Source organism: Conger conger, chromosome 6 (assembly GCF_963514075.1).
Source record: "Conger conger chromosome 6, fConCon1.1, whole genome shotgun sequence".
Taxonomy (NCBI): domain Eukaryota; kingdom Metazoa; phylum Chordata; class Actinopteri; order Anguilliformes; family Congridae; genus Conger; species Conger conger.
Genome location: NC_083765.1, coordinates 13,384,701 through 13,398,207, shown reverse-complemented (window position 1 = coordinate 13,398,207; position 13,507 = coordinate 13,384,701). Strand labels below are relative to the sequence as shown.

The 13,507-nt window shown below is 46.7% G+C and overlaps 1 protein-coding gene across 12 annotated transcripts in view; it reads left to right on the top strand.

The window, feature by feature from the left end:
• sox6 (SRY-box transcription factor 6) overlaps positions 1-13,507 on the top strand; it is a 185,296-nt gene that overhangs the window by 16,268 nt on the left and 155,521 nt on the right. For all 12 annotated transcript variants that reach the window (XM_061244563.1, XM_061244560.1, XM_061244556.1 and 9 more), the window contains one exon: positions 10,842-10,912. The gene's annotated coding sequence lies outside the window, so the exon portion shown is untranslated. The remainder of the gene's footprint in view (positions 1-10,841; positions 10,913-13,507) is intronic.

Below are 13,507 nucleotides of genomic sequence, written 5' to 3'. Positions count from 1 at the left end.
CTCAACTCTCTGGGAATGAACGCGCCACCAGTGGACCTCTCCTTGGGGCCTGCGACCCAGAAGAGAAACGTGCTCTTTTTTTTCCTCTTTTTTTTTTTTGGCAGATGTTCGGAGGCACACTGCCATTCCCACTAAGGTTTAAACAGTTACAGAAGTTCAGAAGGAGCAGGAGAAACGTCGCTAAGTCTGGAAGAGACATTGCTTTTGACGTACCCGCTGAAGCCTGGGGAACGTCGCAGACCCGCACGTGCGCGAGCCTCTGTTCCTTTAAACCCAGTAAGCACTTTTCCGCGGGCGATTGTTCATCAGCCCATTGTAGGAGACGGCTCTTAATGCTGCATTTCTGCGGCGCGATAATCCCAGCGCGGCGGCCTCCCCTGAGCGGGCCTGCTGAAACCGTTTATTAGAACTTAATTACAGCCCTGCGATTGGAGGGGAGGTCACTGCGATCGGGGGGCACTTCTGCGAGCGGAAAAAGGGATGAATATTAAACTCCTGCTACACGTTAGAGCCCGGAGCCAGAAAACTGAGGCAAGCAGAAATGTATGTGGGGTTTGGACGCGGCGAGCGAGTGGGCCAGACCGGCCGTGTAACCGCGCGCGCTGATATCATCTCTGCTGCAGACTCCGTCGCCTGGCTTCAGCCGCCGCGGAGAGGCCTGTCCGTTACCGCGGCCCCTCGCCAGCAGAGCGCCGCGGAGGGGGGGGACTTCGTCCCGCTGATTTAGTCGAGTTTAAAATCTGTCCGGAAGTACTTGGTGAGGATAGAGAAAAAAGTGAAGATGTGTAGCAAGTGTGACGTGTTTTTGGATGCTGTCCGCCTGGCATGCAGGAGTAACGCGGCAAGTTGAGCACAAAGCCGCCAGGAATGCGTACAGAAGTATTTGCCCCCGAGTTCGCTTCTTCTAAACTCACACGTTCTGAGCTTCAAAGAGCGCACCGTTTAAGCACAAAGGTAAAGACTCGGAGCCTACTGTCCGCAGAATCTTTCGACAGGAAGATAAATATTAATTTATCTTTCCTTCTACATCACAGACTTCTACCACACTGATTAATGGGTTACCCTCATTATATGAAGTTCTTTTTTGGTGGGTTAACATGAAATAAACAACTAGGCCCCTGGATTTTACAATTTCACAACTGACTTCCTCTTTAAAATGCCGGTGGCGAACCTGCCAATTACTGCCTTTGATTTCAAAAGCACAAGTTTTAGCTGTGAAAGGCATTCATAAAAAAAGTTCAGTTTCATCAGTATTCATGGCAAAAGGGCATTCAGCATTCAGCATTCAGCTAACAAAAGTGTCATTTTCCCAATTTCAACAATTTTCTGCAATGTTGAAGCGTTGTTTTAATCAATAAAATCCCGCCGGTGTGAAGTTGCAAGAAACTGAAATAATTGATACTATTGAGCATTTTGTGTTTATAAAAAAAAACAAAAAACATACTTTCTGTTTTAATTCATTTGACAGCTATCAGCCTTGGAATTATTTCAGCCTAAACACATGGTGCACGTGGAGTAATCCTGCATTAAAATGATTTAGCCTACACGCTTTTAGGTTTTTGCATTAGACTGGTGTGTAATGGTTATTCTGTGGAATGAGAAGCTTAACTCGTGTGTGTGCCCGAATCACACTGATACGCAGACAGCACACAAGACCCACCTCTTCAGACTGCATCTCCACTACCTCAGCCCCAACACTCTTTTGAAACCTTTTTTCATTATTGGATATGTCTACAGCTTCATTTAATATATTGACTCATCATGTTTGACTATGCTAACGGCATAGTTGATTCTAAGCTAAGCTTGCTTATTGTTACTAGTCCCAAAAGTTAAGTTTAATATGCATTTCTGTTGTGCTGCCACTCTTATTAACCCATTTGAATGCGCTTACAGTATGTACTGTAATTCTCTCTGGATCCGAGCATCTGCTGGACGGACGTAATTTATTGTTGTGCAGGTGCAGGCAGGCTGGAAGCTGGGGTGGCTCGTGGGCGCTGGACAGCAGCGGGCTGAAGACATGCTTTTCACTGTCACGCAGAACACGAGGAGCCTCGCGCCAGGACCCGGCTTGGGTGTCCGGCTTTCTATTTTTGCTTATTTGCTTTCTGTGTTTCGTTTGGAAAGGCCGCTCGAAGCGCGCACCCTGCTCGGAGATATGTATTTATATGTAATGTAATATATACGCAAAAAAAAAATGAAATCCCAGCGAACAGTAGTGGTAGCCGAGGTTTCCTGATGTTTTTGTTGGAGGTTCTTCGGTTTTTTTTGGGAAGAATAATGGGAACCATGTGCCTGGCCGTCTGAGGAAAATTAGCGACCTTTCACGTGACCCACCTGTCGTGCTTTCAGCGCTGATAATGCTAACCTCATGTTACTATCATCCAGGGAGGGGGCGTCGTGTCCACGGGGCTGGGGGGCGGCAGAGCCATATCATGCAGGCTTTTTGGCAGGAGCAGTGAGCAGTGTGCACACCCCCCCCCACCCTGAGGGAGGAAGCAGGGCTGTTTCTAATAACCAATGACCGAGTGCGAAGGCAAACAAACAAACACATCTTTTCCTTTTTTCCCTTCCTTACACATTATGCTTCTCGTTAATCGGTATTTGGCTGTAGCCTGTTCGGGAACACACGCACACACGCGCGCTGGCAATGGCCGCACCCTCAAGCCAGCAAGGCGAAGAGCTCCCGTTAGCTTCGTTCTCCACTCGGTGCTAAAGGAGCAAGGAGTCTGTAGCTGTGAGTGGAAAATAATAACCATCTCCGGGTATTTTCTTTACCCACCCCTTGCGCACAGAACGCTCCCTTATAATATAGGAACTATAGTAGCTCACTGATGTAAGCTGTTATTACTGGAGGTGCTGAATGGGAAAACCTCCATTATTTTCAGGAAAAACGGCTCTGCGAAAAGCAAATCGCGTCATAAAGGCAACACTGTCGCCAAATGGTTGCCAGTCCCGCCCAAGCGCTGGGCCACCTTGCCGCTGTCCACGCCCTGCCTCCAGTGTCCTGTGCGCACATTTCCTTTTCTTGTGTGGGAATCAATGCACAATGGCCTCTGTGCTTGAGCGCTCTCTCTGCATAATGGCAGCCGGCGGAACCCAGTATGTGTGACTGGAGAGGACCAGCAGAACTGGCTATGTCATCATGCTCTCTCGCTCTACGACTGCGTGCCTCACGTTTGATAATGAAGTGATGGCTTTCAGGGTGAGGGGCTGGCCAAGTCATTTGTAATGCCTTTTAGGGGGCAAAAAAGGTTGTTCTGCCCCAGCATCAAGACATCGGCAGCAAATCTTCCACTCTTCCACTCTGCCTGTTTATTTTTCCATGTGTCATGTGACCCAACCAACCTAATCCCCCTCCTGTGATTCATCCAAAGCCCTGTGTTCTGACTCTGATTGACTGTGTTCAGAGACGGCCTGGAGCTCACAGGGACCGCTCCACTGCCCTGTGTACAGTAGGAGTTTCGTGGGAAAGCCACATACATCTGATAGTTAAGTGACCAGGAAGAACTATGCCTGTACTGTCTTTTTCTGCTAATTGAATTCAGCACTTAAATAAGCTAGCAGGAGGACCCTTACCTTATTCAACTTATTTATTGCCTGACTGGAGAGATTATTTGACCCCCTCAGTTCAAAAGACCCTTTTTTTGGTACAGAAAAAGAGTGTTAAACTCAATTATGGGAGCAATCAGTGCCTCAAACACTACATTTGTTTTGTGGAAGGAGAGGGGTGGGGGGAACAGGGGAAAGAAAGGAAACTGGCTGGACCCTGCAGCTGCAGGGCTTGTCAGGAGGGAGAAGAGGAGGAAGGGGGAAGGAGGGAGCAGAGGGGAGAGTGGCCCCGCGGTCCCAGCTGTGTCATGGGAGATTTGTGTCCGTCCCCTAAATCATTCCCCTCTCTACAAGATTAAGAACTCAGAAATATTAGAAAACCGATCATTCGCCCCGCCCCCTCTCAAATTTATTGGCAGATTTGTTAATGTGGGTTAATTTAGAGCTAAGGTAAAAAAAAAACAATGGCCGTGACTGTAAATTAAAATGGTGGTAATTGTCTGGACGATCAAAATAGCTGTATGTGTATAAAGCCCGGGAGCTAATCACGGACAGATTTATACCTCAGCAGCTGTGTATGGCTGCTGTCTCTCTTTATTTCCCTGTCCACCTCTTAGCGATGTCCTCCTCTTTAAGAACGCGAGAATGCTTGAAAACCGAGACGCTAACCTCCCTCCTATTTTTTTCACCTCTCCCTGCATGTACAGTCACAGCTGGCCCGTACTAAACTGTTGCGTGATGGAGCTTTAATTCTTTGACAGTACAGCCTTTCTTTCCTCACTGTGTTTGCTCATACCTCTTGGCCCAAATGTAAGGGAAAAAAAAAAAAATCCAGTTATTTATTTTTCCTCTATAGTTTTTTTTTTTTTTTTAACAGTAGTGAGAACATTGTGGAACGGAGCCGACTTTGTTTAAAGTCACTGGACAATACCAGAGAAGCCAGCGTCTGACCTGGCCTCCCTGGGTCCCTTCACAAAAGAGCGCGGCGTGCCTGAAACGCAGCGAAACGGTCCCAGTTGTTTTCTTTGCGCCTCCGAGATTAAAAAACTGCAACCGGTGGAAAATACCCTTGATCAACAGTGCCTTTCATTAGCCGAGGCTGCTGGAGGTTTAGCGAGGTGTTCGCCAGGCTCCGGGAGCGAGCTCCCCCCCCTCGGCCCCTCGGCCCTTCCCTTCAAATGCCACCTGACCTTTTAAAACCGCCAACGTGAGCCGCCGTAAAGCGCGCGATTGGCCAAACCCGCGGCTGCAATGAAAGGCCGTAGCTCAGACGTTTGAACAAGAACAAATACAAACAATTTGTGGGGGATCTGATGTCCCTTGTCCTAACCCGATCATTTATGGATCAATTGTCTCTATTCCAGTTTAATTTAGCATGTGATGGACTTGACGCTCCGAGCCGGTGGAAGGCATCCCCACCCGGCGCTGAGCCTAAAATAGGGAAGTCATTTGAATCCAGATGCCGCCCACTTGGGCCTTGCGTCTGGAAGACAATTGCAGGTAGATTATGATGCTGGTGACAGGAGTTTGCCAAGCCTTTGTGTGCAGGGAGTATTTGCATTTAAATGCTTCTTGTGCACATCTATTGTACATTTAGAATATGGGCCCTAATTTAAAAGGCTTAAGTGCTGGTTTGTCACCTAACTTGATAAAACGAGAAAATTGCAACTAGGGAAAACTAGGACAAAGCTGCCTCACAAAGGTATATCTGGTAGTTTACTTGAATGTAATTGTGGTTTTATCTTCACTTTTTGCTTTTCTGGATCTGTGGTGTTCAGATGAGTTCAGCAAGAGCTTTGTTGATGTGGCTGCTGTTGATTTTGTATTTTTAGTATATTTTTTGGGCACTACTGGTTTTGTAGTGTGTTTGAGTGAATATATGAGCATTTCTTAGTATTGTATTTGATTTTGTATTTGATCTTGCATTTCATGTATTTGTTGAAGTATTGTGATAGTGCTGAATTCTGTGTCTGTGTGCCTGTGTATTTGTGTGCCCAAAGTGTATATATGTATGTGTGGCTCTGTGTATGTGTGTGCGCATATGTGACTGTCTGTGTGTGGTGTGTGTATGTGTGTGCGCGTATGTGACTGTCTGTGTGTGTATGTGTGTGCATGTGTGTGTGTCTGTGTGTGTGTGTGGTGTGTGTATGTGTGTGCATGTGTGTGTGACTGTGTGTGTCTGTGTGTGTGTGGTGTGTGCATGTGTGTGTGTCTGTGTGTGTGTGTGGTGTGTGTATGTGTGTGCATGTGTGTGTGACTGTGTGTGTCTGTGTGTGTGTGGTGTGTGCATGTGTGTGTATGTGTGTGCATGTGTGTGTGACAGGCTCCTGCTGGCTGTGTGATACAGGCTCTTTGTCCTGCAGCACTCAGCATGTCTCTCTCCTCCAGAGACTGGCTGGCCTCTCTAGTGTTGCTACATAAAGGCAGAAGGTTTCTTTTAGGTGTTAAAAACGTCCATTTGTGCATTCCCCCGACAAAAAGCGCCGAACCCATTTGAGTCCACCCATGACACGGGCGGACATTGTGGCCATGCCTCTCCAGCAGTCATTTCACAGATTCTAAAATCAGAGAGTGCGGTAAACAGGATTTCAAGAGCTGGGGCGGCCCACATGGGGCTGGAATACTGTGACACTATAACCATGCAGTGGAAAATGGCCCCCGCGAAATAAAGACATTACCTGAGAGAGGAGAGTGGGGTATGTTTCCTTCACCGCCTCTTCACTACGGTCTTAAAATAACCAGAGAGGAAAATAAAGGCTCTTTTGCACTTACAGGGAAATGTGTTTCCATGTAGGGAACAGTAGACAAATCAGAGACGACAAAAAGACAAGAGTGTGTTTCTGGCTTCACAGCGGAATACATGAAACCGGCATCAAAGAGAATAGGCGAGGAAGGTTCCGGGCTGCGTGCTGCGCTGGGGAACCCAACGTCTCGCCTAGCGTGCTCTCTATGTCCCCTTCCACCTGGCTGTTTCTCCTGCCTTTCCCATTCCATTTTACTTTTTGTTATTTCACTTGTGCACTCAGTGTGTTCTGAGGTGAGCAGAGAGCTGGAGAGAGAGAGCTCAGTGTGTACTGGGGTGAGCAGAGAGCTGGAGAGAGAGAGCTCAGTGTGTACTGGGGTGAGCAGAGAGCTGGAGAGAGCTCAGTGTGTACTGGGGTGAGCAGAGAGCTGGAGAGAGAGAGCTCAGTGTGTACTGGGCTGAGCAGAGAGCTGGAGAGAGAGAGCTCAGTGTGTACTGGGGTGAGCAGAGAGCTGGAGAAAGAGAGCTCAGTGTGTACTGGAGTGAGCAGAGAGCTGGAGAGAGAGAGCTCAGTGTGTACTGGGGTGAGCAGAGAGCTGGAGAGAGAGAGAGCTCAGTGTGTACTGGGGTGAGCAGAGAGCTGGAGAGAGAGAGCTCAGTGTGTACTGGGGTGAGCAGAGAGCTGGAGAGAGAAAGAGCTCAGTGTGTACTGGGGTGAGCAGAGAGCTGGAGAGAGAGAGCTCAGTGTGTACTGGGGTGAGCAGAGAGCTGGAGAGAGAGAGCTCAGTGTGTACTGGGGTGAGCAGAGAGCTGGAGAGAGCTCAGTGTGTACTGGGGTGAGCAGAGAGCTGGAGAGAGCTCAGTGTGTACTGGGGTGAGCAGAGAGCTGGAGAGCGAGAGCTCAGTGTGTACTGGGGTGAGCAGTGAGCTGGAGAGAGCTCAGTGTGTACTGGGGTGAGCAGAGAGCTGGAGAGAGAGAGCTCAGTGTGCACTGAGGTGAGCAGTGAGCTGGAGAGAGCTCAGTGTGTACTGGGGTGAGCAGAGAGCTGGAGAGAGAGAGCTCAGTGTGCACTGGGGTGAGCAGAGAGCTGGAAAAAGATCAGGGGGGAGGGGGAGGTGGGGTGCACTCGGAACAAACAGGTACGATTTCACAGCTGTCGGGAGAAGCCCCCCAAACAGCTCCATTTTGACCTGCATCTGCTCATTCTTAAGCGTCCTCTCTTCTCATGCTCTGTCTCATGGCTGTCAGTTGGACACTGGGACACTGGGACAGCCGTATCCTGCTTGTTTTCATGACGCTAAAGCTCGCTCAGTTTGCATGCCACCGGGCGTATGCAGAGAGAATTTATGACCCTCATTAATGAGGTTATCCTGGCCTCTTCCCTCAGATGCTCTAACAGGGCAGTGATAAGGTTGCTTCCCCCCCCCCCCCCCCCCCAGCCAGGTTACCGCGCTCGTTAAGCACAAAGCGAAATAGCCGATTTTATTTGTTTTGTGACGGCTTCATCCGAGTTCATTACTTCAGTACCACTTTAAAGCCACTTACTGCTTTCGCCGCTCGCCTGGGGCAACGTGTGGTCCAAGTCATTTACAATAGCTTTCCTCCCCTTAGTCAGTTTTTCCCAGTGCTGTTGTCGTGTCCACCGTTCGTGGAGTGGTTCGCAGCATCAGTGGTGAACTGGAACACCAACGGCCCACCACTCCATACTTATTCGATTGAAACTCAAAAAGCATAAATGTGTCCACATACCGCAGTCAGTTGATGCATCGACTGAAAATACAGAGCTCATTACAAGCTTACAAACTGTAGCTGGGTAACAGCAAGTCAGCTAATGGCTAACCAGTCTCTTGTGAGTGGTGTAAATTAGCATTGCTTGCAAAACTGTATCATGATGCTATATAAAATTAATTTTATTACATTTTCAGACAGAAGCTACATTGTAATTTTGCACAGAACATAAACGTCTGGTTCCTGTTCAGTCACTCTTTCCTTAGCGTCTACAAAGGCCATGTTAGTTTAATTCTCATAGTTCACAATCTGGACAGGAAAATGCCCCCCCCCCCCCTCCCCAATCTTTACACCAACATTACACTCTTGGTAAAAGGGGCCTCTGTCACCAGTCATTCCTCATTAACAAGAAACGGGAAACGTTGAGGAAGGTACTGGAAGTGACTTGGGTAACAGGTCCTTGGGAATTGTCGGCTCTGGCCGTTTGGGCACATAGAATGATTCTGTATTTGGCATGTCTTTCAGTATTTTCAGAGAATAGTTTGTGAATTTCTGTATTGGGGATTGATTTTAAACTCTCTGAGACAGTGTGTGTGTGTATGTGTGTGTGTGTGACAGTGTACATAGCCCTGCTCTGTGATTCTGTGCCTCCTACAGAAGGGGAATTCTGCAGCTGTAATTGCGGACACAATGATTCGGTAATAAAACTGTTGGGAAACTAATAAAATTAGCTGGGAATTGATTGGAATTCTCTTTAATGGAAGTATGATTGCCTAATTAGAGTGGGGTGGGGTGCGTCTGTGGGGAGCCCTGCGTTCTCTGGCTTCTCAAACTGCCTCACAAATATAATAGGATTTGGTGTCGGAACATTATCAACTGTCATAGTTTTTTTTCGAATATTATTGTGGTTGCTCTTGTTACTGGTTGTTGTGATGCATTTCAGACGAATGGTTTGTTTTCATTAGGCATGAATATAAAATGACACATTCTCTGTTTGCTTGTTTTTCCCCCTCATTGTTCTCAATTAGCCTCCAATCACAGCCTTGTTCATCTCGACCCCCTGCAATTAAAACAGCTTTCACTTATCAAACCCAACAGGAATAAGTCTGATGCTGCATATCTGACACAGAAAAACTAATTTGCAGATTTGCCCCCCCCCCAACCCCCACTCCCTCCCGGTGGAGTGTGTACAGCACAGTACAGTGTGCATCTACCTGCTGTGCATTTGAGTGTGTGTGCATGATGCGTTAGTGCACGCGTTTGTGGGTGCGGATGTGTGTATGTGTGAGTGTGTGTGTGTGTGTATGTATGTGAGTGCAGGCATGTGTGAGTATCAGGTATCCCCAGTTTTCCACTGGTCTAGCATCAGCGCGGGCACCCAGGCCAACAGTCGCTACATTCAGACTCTATCACGACTAACTCTCTCTCTCTCTGGTTCATGTGGTTTCTAACCCCGCCCATATCATTCACATTCTTTCATGGCCGTCGCCTCTTTCCGGCTAACCCCGCCCGCCCCCCCCTCGGTGGCCCCCCCGCGCCCCCACATCACCTGACCTTTGATCCCAGCGCCGGCCCTGTTTGATGTGTTTATCTTCCCCGCCGCTGGAGTCTGTCGTGGAGGCCTCTGCCCGGGCGCGGGAGGCCCAGGTAGCGCCCATCTCCCGGAGATCAATTAGCCATGACCTTAAAAACCTCTGTCCTTGTTTAATTGGCGGCGCCCAAGCAGGCTAATGGCATAAATTAGCTGTTAATGAGATCCCGTCTTGTTGTTAAAAATATAATAATGTGGCAAATGAGTATGAGGGAGAGGAGCCGCACGCGAACACGGCTCTCTCACTGCGCATTCAGGAGTGACCTCTTTATTTTACATTTCCTTTCATTTCTCAAATTCTGCTTTCTATGAGGCACTGGAAATATTTATCTAAAGGCTTAATGAACAGCGCGGCTGGTGCCAGCGTGTTTAAGGAGCCTCTGTTTGTGCGTTCCTGCGTGAGGGCCCGGGGGCTGCTAGATTCGAATTGACGCATTGTAACCGCTGGGTGTATATTACCAAATAAATCATTAGCGCTTTGCAGGCTCACAGACAGAAGCGACATGAAACAGCTACTTTATATATAAGCCATTCATCAGCGGAATCAAACGGCCGGTGGACAGATTAACGAGGTTTGGGAGAAGTGGACTCTAAACATTGTCTCGGACCGCGTCCCGGAGGGGGAACCAGAACAGCCGCGTCTCTCTCTGCAGATCCGCCGCAGCCTCACTTCATCTGGGGTGTCTGTGAACCGGCGCCAGTGCGCCCAGCTCCTACTCTGCGTCCAAACACACACTGCTCTCTCCCTCTCACACTCCGTCTCTTCTCTCTGTCTCTGCCCCTCTTTCTTCTCTCTCTTCTCTCCTCGTCTCTCTTTTCCTCTCTCCCCTTGTGTTGCTGAAGCGGTGAATACGTAGATGTTCTATCTTTTTCTCTTATCTCTCGTTCTCTCTGTTGTGAGAACTCTCTCTCATGACACAGTGCCCTCTGTTGTGTATTGTTCTCTATTGAAGTTGGCCTTAACTAATGAACCAAAGCACAGAAACCACAAAAAGATCATTCTGTGTGAGTCAAATGTGAAAAATGTTGGAAATGTTTCCAGAATTTTTTTTGATTTTTAGTACATTTAGTACTTGCAGTAATGTGCATTACTTTTGGCGCGACAAACATTATGGTACAGATTAATAATTATCAAAGGTTAAACACTCTTTCCATGGCTGCAATCATTACATGTTTGATATCAGAGGCTGTAATGCTGAGTAATGATCCGTTTCTCTTTTCTATTTCAGGTCACTTTCATGAATTCAAAATCAACTAACCAGTGATCTTTGGGTGCTGGGGCTACAATCTCTCTGTTTCTGTAAGTAGCCATTTTTTTGCCCCACTGTATTTCCTTAGATGAGTCTGTCCTGATGTTTGATTTTCATCATGCAGAAGCTTGTTTATCATGCACTCCTAATAGCTGCACTGAGCCATGCTGGCCGTGTCTCTCCCTGCGTCCTTCTCCCCTCCTGTCACTCTTCATCACCGTGTAGACATCTATCAGACTCTCATACATGCTCTTTAGCTACACTTTATTCTGTTATTCATAAGCGAATGTGCTTTTTAAAAAGAAATCTGCAATATGTGATGTCCGCAAATAGGTAAACTACATTTTACACGGTTCCCATCTTTTGGAGTTTAGTAATATTTGTTTCTCTTTGGAAAATGTCACAAAAGTAAAGTGAATGTGTGCTGTTAGGCATGAAGGGAGGTGGATTTCACAGTCTCTGTCTCTGTGCCGATATCGCTGTGGAGCTCTGTGGGACTCTCCTTCATGTCCGTGTGGACAGGAGTCACGGTCCGTAGCCGCAGCAGAAAGCAGGGCCTCCCCGTTTTTGGGAAGGAGAGCTGGAGACGTATGGGGTGGGGGGGTCCGGGAGCAGGACGTGTGTTTCGGAGACAGTGGTGAGGAGAGGAGACATGTGGGCCGTCTGGTCTGAAGCGGGGCGGGCCCAAGGGCAGGGAGGGATAGGCGTCTTTTAGATAAACACAGACGTGAGTGTCTGTAAGCCTTCAACATGCATTATCTGGTTGTTGTTACCTGAAAAATGTTGTTTCAGGTAAAGCCAAGAAAATCCCTATTACATAGGAAAAGGTAGGAAAAAGGTTTAAGCAGGATACATAAACAGAACAATTATATTAATAAGAGTAAAATAAGAATAAGAGGAAGGTTTATTTGTGCATAATCAGGCAGTGTAAAGACGTGATGAACGTGCTCTGTCTGAGTGTTCACAGCTGTGTGCGTATGTGACGGTGTCAGCTGCTCCATGTGTCAGGCCGAGCCGATCCGCGGGCACCTGTGTCTCAGTGAGCCAACTCTTTACGTTGTTTGCAGTGTCTGCTGGTACGGCTAAGTCCTCCAGCTCAGGAATGCCAAACGTGAGGAAACAGCAGGGGAAGTGGTTTGCTTTGGCTTCGCTGTGCCGGCTAAACGGCTGGGATGACAAAGGCTTTGCGGCGATAGCTCCTTTTGTCTGCAGTCGATCGTCCCGCGCTGTTGGAAAAATTCCGCCGGCCTTATAACCACAATCCAAGTCAAACGGGCTTTAGTCGATACACTTTGTGCGTATTTATGTTCTTTTCGAACCGAAGCTGGCTCCTGCACTGGACTGGCATTTCTGTGTTTCTTTGATTCTGTGTGGTTTTACAAACTGTGATATGAATATTAGAAAAACAGGCTATATTGTATATGTGGGGATGATATTCCTTCTACAATTTTCCTACATGAAATAGTTGGCAGGAAATACTTTCGTGTACTGTACAGCAAGAGAAATGAAGATACACTATGTTTCCTTTCTTTAGGCTGTACACACACACACACACACACACACACACACACACACACACACAATAACTATAAATGTTATAAAGACTTTACCTTCCTGTTATTATTACAATTATTATTACTATTATTATTATTATTATTAATTCCACAATGTAATGGTCACCTCATGATCACAACATCAGTTGGAACGAGCCCGTCCAACACTAATTTTTTTATTCACACTAAGAAAGAAAGTAAGAAATATAATGTGGAATTACTATCCTCATTGATCTCAATTTTAAGATAGTTATTTTTCTGCTGATTTTTGTCTTTTTTTTCTAGTTACCTGCCACCTCTATGTTTATATTTGTATTATTTCTACTGCAGGTAATTGTGTTCATATTCTGAAAGCTAGTGGAGGCTAGAACAGTGCAGCCAATGTAGGTGTTACTGCTGGTTGTGATATTTGCATTGATATGGTGCAAATTAACTTTTTCAACTTGGGTAATACGACTGGTTTTATTGGACTTCATAAAATTGTAAAATCCTTCTGGCTCAGAAAAAGTAAACATCTGTCTCTAGCTCTGCAAACTGGCTTTTATCCAGTCAGTAAGCAACAGAGTGAGCCTTGTCTTTCACTATAAGTGTTTTTGTAAGTGTATCTGTGTGTATGTGTGTGAGGCGGAGGGAGGGAATTTGTGACAGTGTATATGTGTATGTAAGTCAGTCTGTTTGAGAGGTTGTGTGAGAGAAAGAGAGAAAGGAGAGAGTGAGAGAATGCATGTGTGTGAGAGTCTGGGGGAGAGAGAGAGACAGAGAGAGAGAGAGCAGGAGCATATAGAATATGTGTGTGGTTATGTCTTTGAGAGAGAGAGAAAGAAAGTATAGTGTGGGGTGTGTGTGTTAACTGAACTAAACCCAAAGAATTTTGATAATTTTCTGTTTGTGAATGGGTCCATAACACTGTGTAATAACTTGGTGGATAATTTTGTGGTGAATGTATCCTTATAGCCCGTCATTCAAAAAAACAAAACATTTGAAACAAAATAAAAAAATGTTAAATGCTTCATAATAATTTTTTTAAGGCTCTTGCAGATAAATAATTTTAATCAAGAGATGATTCCCCTGCCGGATTAGCCTTGTCTAGCC